Source organism: Acanthopagrus latus, chromosome 18 (genome assembly GCF_904848185.1).
Source record: "Acanthopagrus latus isolate v.2019 chromosome 18, fAcaLat1.1, whole genome shotgun sequence".
Taxonomy (NCBI): Eukaryota; Metazoa; Chordata; class Actinopteri; order Spariformes; family Sparidae; genus Acanthopagrus; species Acanthopagrus latus.
The window spans coordinates 22,686,423-22,702,054 of NC_051056.1; the positions used below are offsets into that span (position 1 = coordinate 22,686,423).

The window sequence follows — 15,632 nt, forward strand, 5'->3', positions numbered from 1 at the left end:
CACACATTTACAATTTCAGTTTTCCAGTCAGGTGTCGTGCGTTGTTTTGGAAAAAGATGACATTCAGTATATGAGTTAAGTTAAATACATTAGGTCCAACTGCTGACTGGAGCTCCAAGAACATGGGGAGCAGCATATATCACCGGAGTACTCACCAAGTGCTGCTCACCACAGACTTTACATCAGCTGTTTTTGGATTTCGCAACTAGCTGCCGTCAGATAGTCAGCTCAGTTAGCCGTGCAGCTAAGGGGCCCTATTAGCCACGCACAGCCTCCAGGACCGACCGATGCCCAATTTGAAGACCGGGGATACAGTACAGAGGCGATTTACAGCAGCTCTGACTCCAGGGACGAGAAGACACAACAGAGAGAGGTGAAGCAGCAGAGTTATAACGGAGACTCAGACATTTGCATCATCCAAAACTGTCATGTATGGCTTGAATATTTTCACATCCTACTCAGTGAACTGAAGATTTATTTCAACCCAACCAGAGGTGATTGTGGGAAGAAAAGCAGATACTGTTGTGGTGAGGTTTATTTTGTTTCCATGGAGTTTAAATGAGGTGTGCTTCATGGTGAGTTAATGAGGCAGTTAACCTAATTTTATGAAACTTGAATTCAGAGGTCTATTGTTGTATTTTGTAAGGAAAATAAGTAAGACTATTCTCTCCTGAAATCTTTTGAGTTTATGCTGTTTATTCCATGCGATAAATCTAAGAGCTTGTAAAAAGCAGAGAACTGTCACTTGCTGAAACTGCAGAGGTAAGATTATGAGATTGTCTTTGAATGTCAACACTTGTTTCTTCACACATCTGTTGATGATTGATAACCATTTATGAATGTTTCTGACAGCTGAAATTCTGGCCACATCTTTCATATTATACATTTTAAGTTCCAGATGTGAGTTGAATACAACAACACTTTTGGTTTCACATGGGACAGACACACACAGGTCCCCTGGGTTGAAAGTCCTGTTGTTTGTTTGAACCATTCATCACCACCCAGAAACCATCGTGTTCTGAATCTGAAAGTCGAGAGTCCTGTTATTGGTACACGGATGCAAGTGGCTGTTTTTTTTTTTCCAGTCCGTGTTTCATTTAAACCAATATCCCTGTGATCCCAGGTAGCACTATACAAAACGTGTCCTAATATCCTCTGTTGCAATCTGCCTCAACTTATCGAGAATCTGTGTAATATAACAGATACATTGTTGAGCTCATATCTGTGTGGGCCCCCCCCCCCCTTCCTCCTCTGTAGCACAATGAAATGAAACTGGCCACAGATGGCGGGAAATGAAGTGTTGCAGTGGGTAACAATCCTTTTGCATGTTTACAGAGCATTAAAAGTATTTATCCATTGCATCTATGTCAGCGTAAAAGATTTCAGCACACAACATATGAGCAAACAACAAGTTTCACGTTAGTGTTTGGGCTGTCGGTGGTAGAAAAGACAAGCCATCCTGAAATATCGTTCTACCAAACAGGCCCGAGAGCTCCGTGCATTCCCAGGAGTTATTGATTTTGACAATCTTTGTTCACACCCTCCTTTCAAAGCTCCTTAAGATCAAGTGACTAGGTGGGACCACACCTCGACCCGATAACAACTCGAGGCAGCTGGAAGGGAAATGTTCAGGTGAAAGAGAAATGCTGCTGGTTTTCTCGCACGAACACCACGCACACGCAATACGATGTGCATGTCAAGGAGAAGAAGTCTTACCTGACATCTCTTTAAAAAGTCATGAGGTCGGTCGCTGCTGAACTGAGAATTATGCAGTTTAGAGGAATCGAGTAGGACATGCAATCACTGCTGCGTATTAATAATAAATTCAGGGGAAGATCGTGGGGGTTTTCAGTTGCTTATCCCTGCATAAATCATATGTTCACTACTACTTCTACTACTACTACTACTGTACTTTACAGTTGATCCTGTCTTGTTGGCACTTCTCTTCTTACAGGAAATTACAGGGCAAATTTGACAAGTGCCGATTAGTGCCTTATGCTCTTAAGCTATAAATATGTTCTCAGAGGTGACAGGGGATGGATGAACTGCCAGTTTGACTCTGATTTGTATATAAACATTGTATTCCTGGCATATGACTGGTAGAAAAATGAGAGACTATCAATTATAGGCGGTCATGGTTTGCTTAAAGGATTATTATGTAAGAGATCTTGAGAGTTAAAAAGGTCAAAGTCTGCGCCAACAGAATCTCCTCTCTCCCACAGGAAACACTGCTCCTCAAACGCCTCATCAGTAGTCTTGTAATTCTGTGACTTTATGACATCGAGATACGTCACCATGTCACACATTTGTATGATTTGTGCTGAGCAGCTATTTTGGTACGTAACAAATGATTTACCACAGCTGCCCTTTTGATTGTAGCATCATGACTTGCATCATGAGGCGTGTGTGAGCTGACCAATCAGAGCAAACTGGGTATTCGGGGGGGGCTTAAAGAGACAGGATCTAAAACACTTTGATTCAGACAGAGCTGGAATATAGGAGGTATGAGAAAACCCAAGTTGTTTTTTTGAGCATTCATAATATCATACTGGGTTTCTACTCGAATAGGTTACATGCTTCAAAACTTATTCTAATAGTAACACAAAATACAATTCTGAACCTGAAAATGAGAATAATATGTCCTTGAAATTGATTTCTGCCATTTGTCCCCATTATGCAGTAATGGGGTGCTTTACAGGCATCATTTTGACAGTTTTAACACGAATTTCTTTGATATTCATTTGTACAAAAGAAATTATGATTCCATTATCAACACTCACATCCACATACAGTGGCCCACACGTACTTTCAGTCGTCTCACATTTGAAACATGTTGCAGAGAAGGTGTTATCCTCACGTGCCGTGCAATTTCATTTATGCTCTCCGTTTGTTTTAATATGCTGCAGATACTTTTTTCATTTTGCCACCCCTCTCTGTTTATGTTAATGAGTGCCGCACAGCTCCTCGCATACAAAACACTGTGTAGAGTCTCGACTGCGCATGCAGTCGCCTGATCCATACTATCTCTCAATCTCTGTTTGTTTCTCCTCTCCAAGATACTCAATCCATCTTTAGAAGCAGCCCGTATCTCCTACCCCTGCCTCCTACCTCTCTGTCCTCCACCTCTTGTCTTTTATCTCCTGCTTTAATCAAGCATCTGATCACAGGCCCAGGAGGATGAGGGATAATTAGATTAGGCCTGTACATGTTTACACGTTCTGGTTTACATTGCACTCTCCCCGTCTTTCTCTGTCTGACCCATATTTCCTCTATATGCCTCCTCCGTGTTTTTGCTCTTTATGTCTTCCTCTCAGGTTCTCTGTTGCCTGCCTTTTGCTGCAGCAGCAGCAGCAGCAGCATCGTGGATACACACACTTTGTTCCCAAACAACCAGTAGTGTCATCTTCTATACATCAGATTTTTATTTCAACACATCAGTGTCACGTGTAATGATTTCAGCTCACTTGATGGTAATCTGCCATTCATTCTTGCTTTGTTTGTTCTGCATGCGCTGCAGTCGTGTCGTGCGTTATGTCAAGGTACTTTTTTTTTTTTTATGGCTGACCCAACGCCTTTTAAAAGGTGCGTTTGTGTGTGAGACACACCTCATGATCGTCATGTTGAGCACTCCTCCTCCAGTCATCTGTCAGCGGAAGTGTCCTTAGTGCAGCCGCCCTTCATGCCACCTGATAGTCTGAGAACCACTCCGCTTTTAAACAGTAGAGCTATTCATGCACGGGAAAAAAAAAATGCTATTGAGGCTACAACTGATGCAGTGTGCACAATCCCAGGTTTTTATCAGTGAATGCTTAAGAGGAAGCATACGGTCTCTGCAATAGGGGAAATGAAATTATAAGTGCTTAGTAGGACCTATTGATCCACTGTGACGGAGATAAGGTGACTGAGCCAGTTCCAGATGTCTGCTATCCTAAACGACTCCCGTGGTACCCAGGGGGGACGTGAGATACTCATTTTACATAATTGGCCATATCTGTGTAATTGACCAATACTAAGCAGCGCTCTAATTTGGGATGTCTTCCAAAGGCCTGATCCAAGTGTAATCAAAAGTGAGGCGTGGGCGGCACACTTCAGAAAAACTGAGGCCTGCTGTCACTCTCCAGCTGACTGAACTTTTAATTCAGTTTTTCATGCAAGTGTGTTTACACCAGATTTATCTTTTTAACATTAAATCACGATCATCATCAGCTGCGTAACAAACAATATGATTTTCCATATGTGTAAATCTGAAGTTCAGCCAAAAAAGACTGTCCTGTAAGTGAAGTCATTTGATGAATGGTTCTCTCAAAGTGGGGTCAGGGGACCTCCAGTGGTCTCAAGGGGACCCACAACAAAAAGGCAAATAGTTTATTTTCACCATAATTCCATCCATAAGTAACAAATCGACATCGTGTTTGTCTATTTCGGTCATGGGTTTCATGCATTTTCCTGTAATGAAAGTCTAATCAGATGGGGGACCCTGAGAAAAAAATCTTCTTCAAGCAGGGGTCAGTTTAGAACGACTGGCTTAATCTAAAGCGATGCATCATATTCTATAAGATCATCTCCTGTTTCGTAGCATCGCTGTCCTGTGAGAACCATGGAGCTCTAACAAGAGACCTTTTCATGAGCTCACAAAAACAGCCTGTATGTATTTTAATCCAAGAGGGCTTTCAAATAGGTTACTAGGTTTAGATAGGACACATCAAGGAACATTTGAAAGCACCAAATTTGGGGACACATCAGTTTCACTCCACAGGAAAGGGATAGAAAATTGTAATCCGAAAAGTAACAACAGCTGTCAAAAGGACAAAAAGTATAACATCTGCCTCTCAGACGTAGCGGATTAGAAGTAAAAGTAGCATTAAAATGAAATACCCAAGAGCAGAAGCTTGAATTTGTACCTGTATTTCTCCACCACTGCGTAGAAGAACAATGAATACAAGTAATGACGCGATAATCTAATCTAATCTAGCTCCGTACTAATGAACTCCATCATCTTGCCGTCTCTCTTGGCTGCATGTCTGGTTCAGAAAAACTGAAAAAGTTTCCTTTCTGTACGTCTGTTTTTTTTTTTTTTTCACGCTCCTGTTTGAGCTATTTCAAATCGTTATCTGCAGCTCATTGCGTCACTGTAAAGTAAAAAATATATAACATTAAAGGCTTTGTGACAGACACCAGCAGCGGACTAATGTAGCATCAACGTGGGACCCGCTCACATTAAAGAAGTAATGTGTATATGTGTCCCCGTCAGGCTATTTTTTATACTAACTGCAGCACACACACACACACACACACACACACACACACACACACACACACACACATACAAAAAGTCATCCTCTGGCCTCTGGAAACAAACTACTACTCTGCTAAACTGCGATACTCTCTGCTGCTGCCAGGCCACCACTGTTATAGTCAACCAAGACTCAACTTGTTGCATCATTATAATGTAAAAAAAAAAAAAGCAGAGCAGCTCCAGTGATCTTACAGACTCTGACAGCTGACAACGAGCTGCGTGTTCCCAAGCGGGGCGACTACTCAAGCAGAAAACGCGAACGTGACATTATGGAACCAAGCTGCATTAGATTCCTCTTAAAGGTTTCAGACGCCACGTTGATATGGGAGCCTATCAGATGAAGTTACAGAAGTGTAACAGCGTCGTCATGAAGCGTTGGTTTGACTTAGAAAAGAGGGCGCTTGGGCGTTATGTGTTGGCTGTTTTGTTACAAGTACTGTTGTCCATCTGCTCTTGTCTGATTTCATTTAACATCTGTTTAATTGCTCTGCTGTTGTTTTTTTTTAAATCCTTGTCTGTATTTCTAGATCATATCAGCGACAAATGAAAACACATGTCATCACTTATCATGACATACAAGGGCTGCACGGAGAACAACAGACTGACGTTACGTTTGAAGCTCGAGGTTCCGTCAGACATCCGACTGCTTCTGTCAAAACGCTCGTGTGCGGTTTTAGCCAGCTAATCCTAATGAGTTACCCCCAAAGCCCCTAATTGCATCCGAGTTCTATAATGTCCCAATATTATCTAATATGAATTATGGTGCAGATATGTTGCTGCCTAGATAAGCAGTGTTAATTATGACAAATAGTGTTAGGGGGCTGTAAAAAGCTATTAAACACTCTGGTATCTGTCAGTGGGCCTTGTCACAGCTGAAAGTCCAAACCAAAACAACTGTCTACATTTTTGCTCAGTTAGCTTCGGTTTCACTTTGTAACTGTGCAGGCGCACTGAGGAACTTCACATGACATACCCTGCTTGCTAGTTTGTGACAGAGGCAGTTTCCTTTTTTTCAGTTCCTGGATCTGTGATTTGAAGATGGACGCAGGCGTACCTTGTGCCCTAATGTTGAGCTCAGATTATATGCAATTTAGCCATTAAAAGTGTAGGTAGACTCAGCCGAAATGCTCTCAGTCCAGCCATTTTTGGACCATGCGATGAGGATCGTTTGCTCCTCTTCCTCGATTTTATCTGGATCAAGACCTCCTCTTTTCGGCGGCACAAGATTTGACCGTTTGGTCCACGCTTTGAGCCGTTGGAGGCTTAACAACTGTAATTTTAAATCAGGCTGCAAAAGTCCAAAAATCTAAACTAAAACAATGTAGGTGAAAGGGCCCAGTGTGTACAATGTGCAAGTCCTGGCTCAGAGTTCAGTCGGCCGGATCATTTCGTCTGAATAGACTTAAATGAGTCATTTAATTTGAAATTCTCAGTGTTGTACAGTGCTGCGTCTCATCTTTCACAAGTGGGTTTCGTGCCTCGAATAACAAACGCGCACATGGATCCCTGTCCATCCAACTGACCGTGTAAAGAACGTGTGAGCAGGTGGAAAGTTGACATTTTATTCTCTCTCTCTCTGATTGTTGGTACGAACAAACAGAGAAGTAGTCACTCTCTGCGTTTGGCTCCGTGTCCGTGGACAGCCTGTGTTCGGCTCCAGTCTGTCTTGGTCTGAAGCCAGAGGGCGAAGAAGGCAATGTGACTATGATAAGAAAGTCTGGGCATTCCCTCTGCTGAACACACACACACACACACACACAGTTAGAGGACACAGCATTATTGCATCAGACATGGGTCACCATGAATTCAGTTACACCCTCAGCTCCAATTTAGTCTCTCATACCAACTATACATCTGATCCAGTCATCAGCGTGACACCGTGACCCCTCTACTGTCTAAATATATGAACCACTGCACAGTTAAGCTTCCCCCTCAATATGTATTTCAAACTAATGCTGCCTTCACATGCTCCTCGGATTGACCCCGTTTACCCAGTTGGGAAATCATTCTTCCTACTTTGGTGCGTTCGTGTGCGTCATGTTGGAATGTGGGAGCAACATGGACGCCAAAAAAGAAGTTGCACTTACAACAACACATCGATGGCTGTTTTTAAGTATTTAAGTAACAAAGAGGAGCAAAGTGATACGATACAAAGTTTCCTACGACCACCTAATGTTTATTTTCACCCGCCATGTTTTAACATCATATGACGACGACTGTGCAACTCTTGTTTCGAAATTTCTTCCGAATTTCCGAGGTGTTGTTCCAACAAGAGGAGTTGAATTTCCACTTAAAGCAGTAAAGTTACAGTAACAGAGCAGACACTTGTGGCAACACTATTTTATATCCAGCTAAGCGGTGAGTCTACTGTGACTTTAAAGGTCCAGTGTCCAGGATTTAGTAGCTTCTAGCGGTGTGATTGCAGACTGCAACCAACTGAATATCCCTCCATTCCCTCCCCTGGGATCTTGAGACGAGGGGCTCTAGAAAACATGGCGACAGGAACCGGCCTCCTCTGTTATTCTTAATGTCAGGTGATTATACACTCGTGAAAACATAGATTATGAATTTCCATTTCTGTCCTGAACCTTAAGGGACTTCAGCAGGTAAAGCGACACCTTTGAGTTTTATAGAGGTGAACGTGCCAATGTGCCCTCCATTCTCAACTTGGATGCAGTTTTGAACATCTGAACCTGTCTCTTTTCTCAAAATGTTAAAAAAAAAAAAAAAAAAAAACAGCAATCATGCTCGACTCTGTTGCTGGAAAAAACTTTGCGGTGGCGAGACTAATGGAAAGCTGATGGAGCGACGCCACACCCGGCAACTTCATACCCTCCGAGTGTTTTATTGATCTGTTTATCGGGGCATCAATTTCAAACGGAGGAGAGGATGGCCCGGAGGAAGCCAACTTTTAACTACATTCAAAAATATTTATGACCACCAACCTGTGGCTTTTCTATAAAACAGAGAAGTGTACAATGTTGTCTGAGTTGCAAGCGGTTGTTGTTCTGCTCTGTGAAGCGGGGCCCTGGTACGTTTGTCGCCACGTTAAATGAAAATGTTTACAGCACCGTATCACATCTCCAAAAAAAGGTAACAAAAGGTGCTTGTAATCAAAGAAATGATGATTGCAACTCGAATTGAAATGATGGCCACGGCCACCGAGATGAGTGTTTATCAGAGCGCAACAACAGTAGAGAAGAAAAAATTCACTGCAGGCCCAGAATATTAACAACACCAGATCACTCTCTTGAGGTTTCTGTGCTCGCCCAAAAAAATTCTTATGTTGTGAAAGGAACAGAGGTTTTTTTTTTTTTTTTTTCATGTCATACTGCAATGAGTGGTTTTTCCCGATCGCTTCGTGTTGCTGCGGTGCACAGACAGACTGCTGCCGTACAATAAGTCCCTGATGAGCTGTGGGCTGAGTGCTGCGAGAGGAAGGGAGGAAGCGAGGAGCTGATGCGTTTCCTCTGGATGCACTCTGTTTGGCGGTGTTTGGGATTTATCATGCGAGTGTCGCGCTTCCAAGTTGCACAAACACACAGACTGGCGTTGATGGTAATTCGATACGTAACGTGCCCCCGTGCCCAGGCCGCGGTAACACAATAGCGAGGCCGAGTCTCCAGTGGCCAGTCTGTTTACTGTCCACGGCAGCCTCGGTCCTCCAGACTGTCCTCATTCTGTCAGGCCCTTTGTCTTTCATATGTATCATCGCACTTTTCATCACGTCCTCGGTTTTTTCTAAGGCGAGCTTTTTATTTCAATACAAAGAAAAATGCTGCTCAAAAACAATGTTACAGTTGTATCGGTGGCATTAGGTGGTTGGACTCTCTGCACAAAATCACCACATGTTAGCATTTGTATTTATTATAGTGTGCTGAAGTAAATCGTTTCCAAATTAACTTTTTATCGAGGAATCGCTTTGAATGCTGTGAGGGTTGAATGCAAAATTGATGTTTCAAACTTCATAGAGAATTTCACTACTTTTAAACCCGGGCACTCCATTTACGTATTCTGCACGCAGTCCACCCTCCAACTCGCTCCTTTCCCGATATATTCACATCTAATATGGTGGCTCAATTTTTTATTTCAGACCAAACAACAGTCTGTTATCGCTGGAACAGTGGAAAGACAAATCAAGACAGTTTCGGCAAGTTTCATTTGGTCTCTGTCGATTTTGAATCAAGTGAGTTTTTACACGGCTAAAATGACTGTTTTGTAAATGGAGTTTGGTGAAAAGGGCGAGAGCGATAACGGCGTCTGTTTTCCAGTTACACAAAAAGGATTTCGCTCACTTATAAAAAGGGTCTGTCTCTGTAGGGATCCTTGCCGTGGCGTACTGTGACATTTGAAGTCACTCTTGAGGATTATGTTGCAGTCGTTGCAGCCCGTGTGACAGCCGTGGACTGATGCAATCTGCTGGACCGATCCCAAAAAATGTGTGTACCTATTAGTCTTTTACACACCAAAATATGTAGGTTCAATATACCAGAATCCCTCTTAAAACAACTGTAAGCATCGTTTTAACTAACTTTGTAATCTTTATCATCGCTTGGCTCATGTTGGTAGAATATGCTGTCAGTAGTGACGCTGGAATTAGTAGCTTTCCTTGTCAAAACACTCATTGCTACTTATTTTAATACAAATATATCACTTACAGCCACTTTACAGGTTTATCTCTACCAAACTACAGTTGTTGATTGTTGGAACAGTAGAAAAACCAACCGAGACAGTCTCTCTGGTGAGTCTGGGGAAATAAGCGAGGTCGATAAAACATTTGTTTCTTGTTAAACTCAATGGATTTTACTCACTAATTAAACGGTCTGTCTCTGTAGGGATCCTTTCTGTAATGTTGTCTGACATTTCGAATGAGCGATTGTGAGCAATCTGTGCAATGACAGCTTCAGTACCACCTCTCCATAATCAGAAGCAAGACTACCTGAACCAGTTCACAGGCTTGGTCTTTATTAATGAAACTCTACATCAGTAATGAACTTTGATCGGTTGTATGTCTGCTTTAGTATCTCACGGGAGTGTTGAGATCAGCCAGCTCAGTCCCACTGGATCAAGCCGGAGTGAGAGACTGACAGGAAAAGGAAGAGGTTCCTATCAAAGTGTCAACAGCGATCATCCGACCAATCACGGCACAGCAGCAAGTGGTCGCTCCCTACAAACTACGAGTACACATACATCAGCGCCGTCCAGCCCGCAAATTGCTGAGTTCATTCGGAGTCCTGGAAGAGGAAGCAGCCCTCAAGAGGAGACGACTGCCAGTCACAAAAAAATAAAATAAATAAATCAGACGTCCACGTGGTCGGTGAGGATTTCTAAGTGAAGACAGCACTGATGGATGCCCGGGGGCTGGATCCAGGCTAACTCTGTGCAGTCAACCATTCTGTCAGGCTCAAAGGGGTAAAAGACCTATCAGGCAATAAAATACGGCTGCTGGAAAATTCACGTTTAATATTCACTTGTGGCTCACTAGAAACAGTGTGCTAAAGAAAGCGCGCTTTTAATAAATTCGAATCACATTCAGGAAAATACGAGGGGAGACGCCGTGGAGTGTAGACGAGAATAATAACGAAAAAACAGCAACTGATTGTTTTGTATTTAGGTCAACAGGCACAATATTAAACTCAAGAGCAAGCGCCGCAGTTTTCAATGTGTGCCACGTCTGCGAGTGTACCTGCTGGTAACACAGCCACAGCTTCAGATTTTCCAGTGGTGGAATAAAAAAAAAAAAAAAAAACAGAGACAAGCAGAGCAGGTATACAGACAGATCAGCGGAAACATTTTGCACGCACGGAGGCCCGACGCCGCCGCTGACAGGAAGACAGGGTTTAGCAAAGAGGAGGTCAGCAAACAGTCATCAAGACAAGAAAAGGCCCCGGCTGCTTTTGTGGGTTGTTTTTTTTTGTTTTTTTTTCAATGCAGACCGGCAGGTAAATATAGTAAACAGGTAGGCTCACGCATGCAGACGTGCTCTCAGGCGATTTTGTGGTGGCTGTTTGTTGACAGGTGTGGAGCACACCTGCACGTCAGGCCGCACCTTGTCTGGCACTGTTTACCCGCAGCAGGGTGGCTGCCTGCTGTGTGACGCCCTCGTGCAGCTGAGTCTCTCAGCACTGTAGGTGCATTCTGCTGCGTGTGGGAAACTAACAGACGTGTTTTTCATATTTTGGTGTGACATCAGTGTCTGCCAACAGTCCTGCCTACTTTTAATCTCTTAAAATAATCACTGACACTGAGACGCACTAAATGCTGATTAATCGGAAATATGTATGTGGGCCGCGGCAGACTTACTGAGATAAGTCTTAAAAACATTCTTTTAACTTGGCTTTTAAAAGGCACAGTATGCAAGAATTGGCCATTGACTAAAGTGTAAGTGCAGCTGCCATTAGCTCAGCTAGCCATGCAGCTAGCGGTCTGGATGGTGAGCTTGGATCACCAGTAAGTAAATAAGTGCTGTTGCTAACGAACGAGCGGGGGATCTTTGGACCAGGAGGGGCTGGGGCTAGCTGGTTAGCGCGCTAATTTCAGTAAATGTCAAAACTGTGATTCCTTCACATACATTGGAGAATTTTAGCTATTAGTTTTAAATGTTTTTAACTAAAATTCTTACATGTTGCATTTTTTCAACGCAACTAATACAGTGTTAAAATGTCCAATACACTTTTATTAAAAAAAAAAAAAAAAAAAAAAAGCCACAGCAGTTTAAAGGATGAGTTCACCCAAAACACGGAAACTCAGTCATCATCCACTCGACCCGTGACGTAGTCCACGAAACATTTCCGGAGCTTCACAGAAAAAACAGAGTTGCTGCATTCTCCTAAACAGCTGAAGCAGATGAGGACTATAGTCGACAAAACAAGGCTCCGTACGGCTCATCCAATGTAATCAAGTCTCCAGAAGCTCAGAGACGCCACATATATTTGCAAAGGCGTTATTTACATACTTTATAAAGCTGAAATCTTCACTGTAGCTACTAAGCTAAAAAAACATGTGAGCTCGCACTGCGTCTAAAGTGGGTGCACGAGCTCAACTGGGCTTTGAGGACGCAAATATTGTCTTTTCTAATCAATGTTGGATCTCTGGGCTTCCAGAGACTTGGATTACACTGGACGGAGCTGTATGGAGCCATTGTCTGTTTGTATTTTGGTTGTGTGGTGGTCCCCATCTGCTTCAGCTGTTCAGGACGATGCTGCGACGCTGTTTTGCTGTGAAGCTCCAGAAATGTTTCGCGGACTACGGCGCTTCACTCGACTGTCCCTCGCCATGGGTGTGACTGGATCGTGACTGAATTTGAATTTGTGGGAGAACTCATCCTTTAAAGCGATGTGTCTATCAGTTCTGAGTCACATCTGCATCAATACCACACTACACTGACTAGTTCTTTCTATCTGTCTGTTACTACGAGACATGTGGCCTTCATGCAGAGAACAATGCACTGGGGAGGGTACAGTGTTAGAAGCAGAGCTCGGTCAGACAGGTGCAGTCTGAAAGGAAAGCTCTGCAGAAGCCCTTAACCTCTGCACACACACACACACACACACACACACACACACACACACACACACATCAAAGCAGCAGATCACACACAGGCGGACAGAGACAGCAGCCACGCCAGCCTCAAGAACAAAGTCAGAGTGATTCCTCTGACAGAATTTGACAAAAAACATGAAGGGGTGACATGTTAATCTCCATTATGTAACAGACAAACGGTCAGACGGCTATAGCAGCCTTACACACACACAAAACAAAACACACTCATTACTTTGCACACACACACACACACACACAAAGAATCAAGTAATTAATCCAGGAAATTAAAGTGTGATATCGCCATTATTATAAACCACTTTCTCCCAAGTTTAGATCTATGAATATTCTAATCGCTGCCTTTGGGGCCCTTTTCTTTTCTTTTTTTTTATTCTAACGTGGCATTAACTCCCTGTGTTTTTACTTATCGGTCGTAATGAACAACGCAGGACTTTTTTTTTTTTATTTTATTTTTTTTTTCATATCTGAGGCCTGCTTTGCTTTATTACCCGGGCTTGCATCATTTTCCAGGAGGAGAAAATGAGGAGCGACTTGCGGGGCCGTTCATCCGTTCGTCATCCAGGAGCTGGAAAACTGCTGTCATCTTCCTCCCAACTGCTCCCGTCGAGGTGTCATGGAGCGTCTGTGACCTCAGCGTCTGACCCCTTGACTGGTGAACGCACTTGTTATGGCCCCTTTAATTCTTGAGGTTTATTTGTGATCACCCACATGAAGTCACCGTGGATCGGTGTGAGGAGTCTGCTGCTGCTGTCTGCAGGTTTAATGAGTTATCAGGCTTTAGTTACAGCTGGAGCGACGAGCCCTGCTCATGTTCAGCTGAACGCACTGAAGCCTCTGTATCTGCTGGCTCTTGCCTTTTTTTTTTTTTTTTTTTTTTTTTTTTTTAGTATTGTGTGAGTAGGAGGAGCCGCTTTCCTGTGATTGTCTGGCTGCTCCCTCTCCCTCCCTCTCTCTCTCTCTCTCTCTCTCTCTCTCTCTCTCTCTCTCTCTCGCTCTCTCACTGTGCCTCTCTTTCCCTCTCTCCTTTTTCCAAACTTGAATATTCCGCCTGCCTGGGAGCTGTCGCCAGCGGAGCGCTGCGCCGGGCTGCTTATTTTTCCTTTTTTTTTTTTTTTTGGTCGGTCGTCTGCTTTGCGCCTTGCTGCTGCGCTGCGTCGCGCCGTGCCGTGCCGTGCCGTGTGGAGAAAGGGACTCCTCTCCAACAGTCCGGACGCTGTCTACTGTTTTTTCCCCCCACTTCCAACTTCATTCCGGGCTACTTTCAAGATGACAGAAGAAAAGGGTGTTCGGCATGTAAAGCTGGTAGGTGTCTGAAAACCTCCCTCCTCCTCCTCCTCCGCGCACCAGAGGTGTCTGGCTCTGGTGCGCCCGCTGCCTCCTGCCGTGTGCGGTTCAGCGCGCAGACACGCCGGAGGGTGAGAGAGACAGAGGCGCCCGGGATTAGAAAAAGACGAGACCCGGTGGTTATGTTTCCCACCATCCGCTGGGGATCCTCATGGTGTGTGTGTGTGTGTGTGTGTGTGTGTGTGCTCTCTCATGCGTGGACCAGAAACGCAACCTCCGAAGCGCGACACTTAAAGACACTTGGTGCCTTACGCGTTGACATGTAGACCCAGATCTGGTGATATGCGCCATGGGTGGACAGATGTGCGTTGATGTTACTGTTTTTTTTGTTTTGTTTTTTTAGTTGGCTTGTGATTTCAGTGGGATTTAAGAGCAGACAGCAGCTCCCCGGACCCCTTCACTTTAGGGAGGGGGCTCCGCTGCCCCCCCCGCCCCCCCGTTGCGCACAGGCTCGCAGACTCTTGTTGTTAGAATGATTCAGCAGCAGAGAGGTTCATGTGTCGCTGCCATCCGAAGCATGTGGAACAGTTTAAACAAGCACGTGTGTCCCTCTGCTTATTTCAGGGGGTCTTTACGGGCTCCTGTGTGTGTGTGTGTGTGTGTGTGTGTGTGTGTGTGTGTGTGTGTGTGTGTGTGTGTGTGTGTGTGTGCCATGACACGCACACACTCTGGTTGTTAACATGTTGTCTCGTTTTTTGGTTTCTAGTGATGAACACATTCTGTCCTCACGCTGTCTTTGGCGTGTGCTTTCCATCGGCTGAACTGTAGGATTGTAAGAAGAAAAAAGAAAAGATGCTCCTTTGATAATCCTTTCCTGACTTCCTGCGCCTTTTCTGCATTATCATCTGACATCAGTGAAACGTTAATTCGTGTTCCATGTCATGACAGTCCCGCTCAGCGTCAGCGTGACAGAGCCGTGGGTACGATGACGGATGAAGCCACAGCGGTTCCCCCCTCTGATCTCCACCGACGAGCACTGACGCCAGGATCCAAAAAAAAAACAAAGACAAATCTGCCTTCTGAGTAACGCTGAAGTGAGCCGGTCTGCCCCCCCCTCGAGAAATGATTACCCTGTCAGGCTGTGATGAAATGCGCAAAGTTGTCAGCGGAGCGCTGGAAGTGTCGCCACACATAATTCAGCTCACGCGGCGCCGAACGCCAAACGGTGGAACCTCGGCTGCGCTCTGACGACCCTGCTGAGCTCAGCTGACAGTATGAGGGAGCGCGTTTGTCGCCGGGGTTTTGCTTTTGAACGCCTCTGCGCGCTGAAGTGTTGGGAAAGGTCACCACGGTTGTTGTCAAACGAACGTCTCACAACGGCTGGTTCGAACCCCCGTGCTGGACACGGGCGTCTCTCTGCTGAATCTTAACTGCTGTCTCCAGATCGATACGCTGCCTCTTCCTCTCTCTGTGCCATCTGCCTGAGCGAGAC

At 44.4% G+C, this 15,632-nt stretch overlaps 1 protein-coding gene across 4 annotated transcripts in view; it reads left to right on the forward strand.

Moving 5' to 3' along the window:
- The window catches only part of mid2 (midline 2), a 165,681-nt gene that overhangs the window by 45,772 nt on the left and 104,277 nt on the right, over positions 1 to 15,632 (forward strand). For 2 of the 4 annotated variants that reach the window (XM_037076633.1, XM_037076637.1), the window contains exon 1: positions 13,851 to 14,158. The exons of the other annotated variants lie outside the window; for them this stretch is intronic. The gene's annotated coding sequence lies outside the window, so the exon portion shown is untranslated. Of the gene's footprint in view, positions 1 to 13,850; positions 14,159 to 15,632 lie in introns of those variants that run through there. 4 annotated transcript variants of the gene reach the window in all.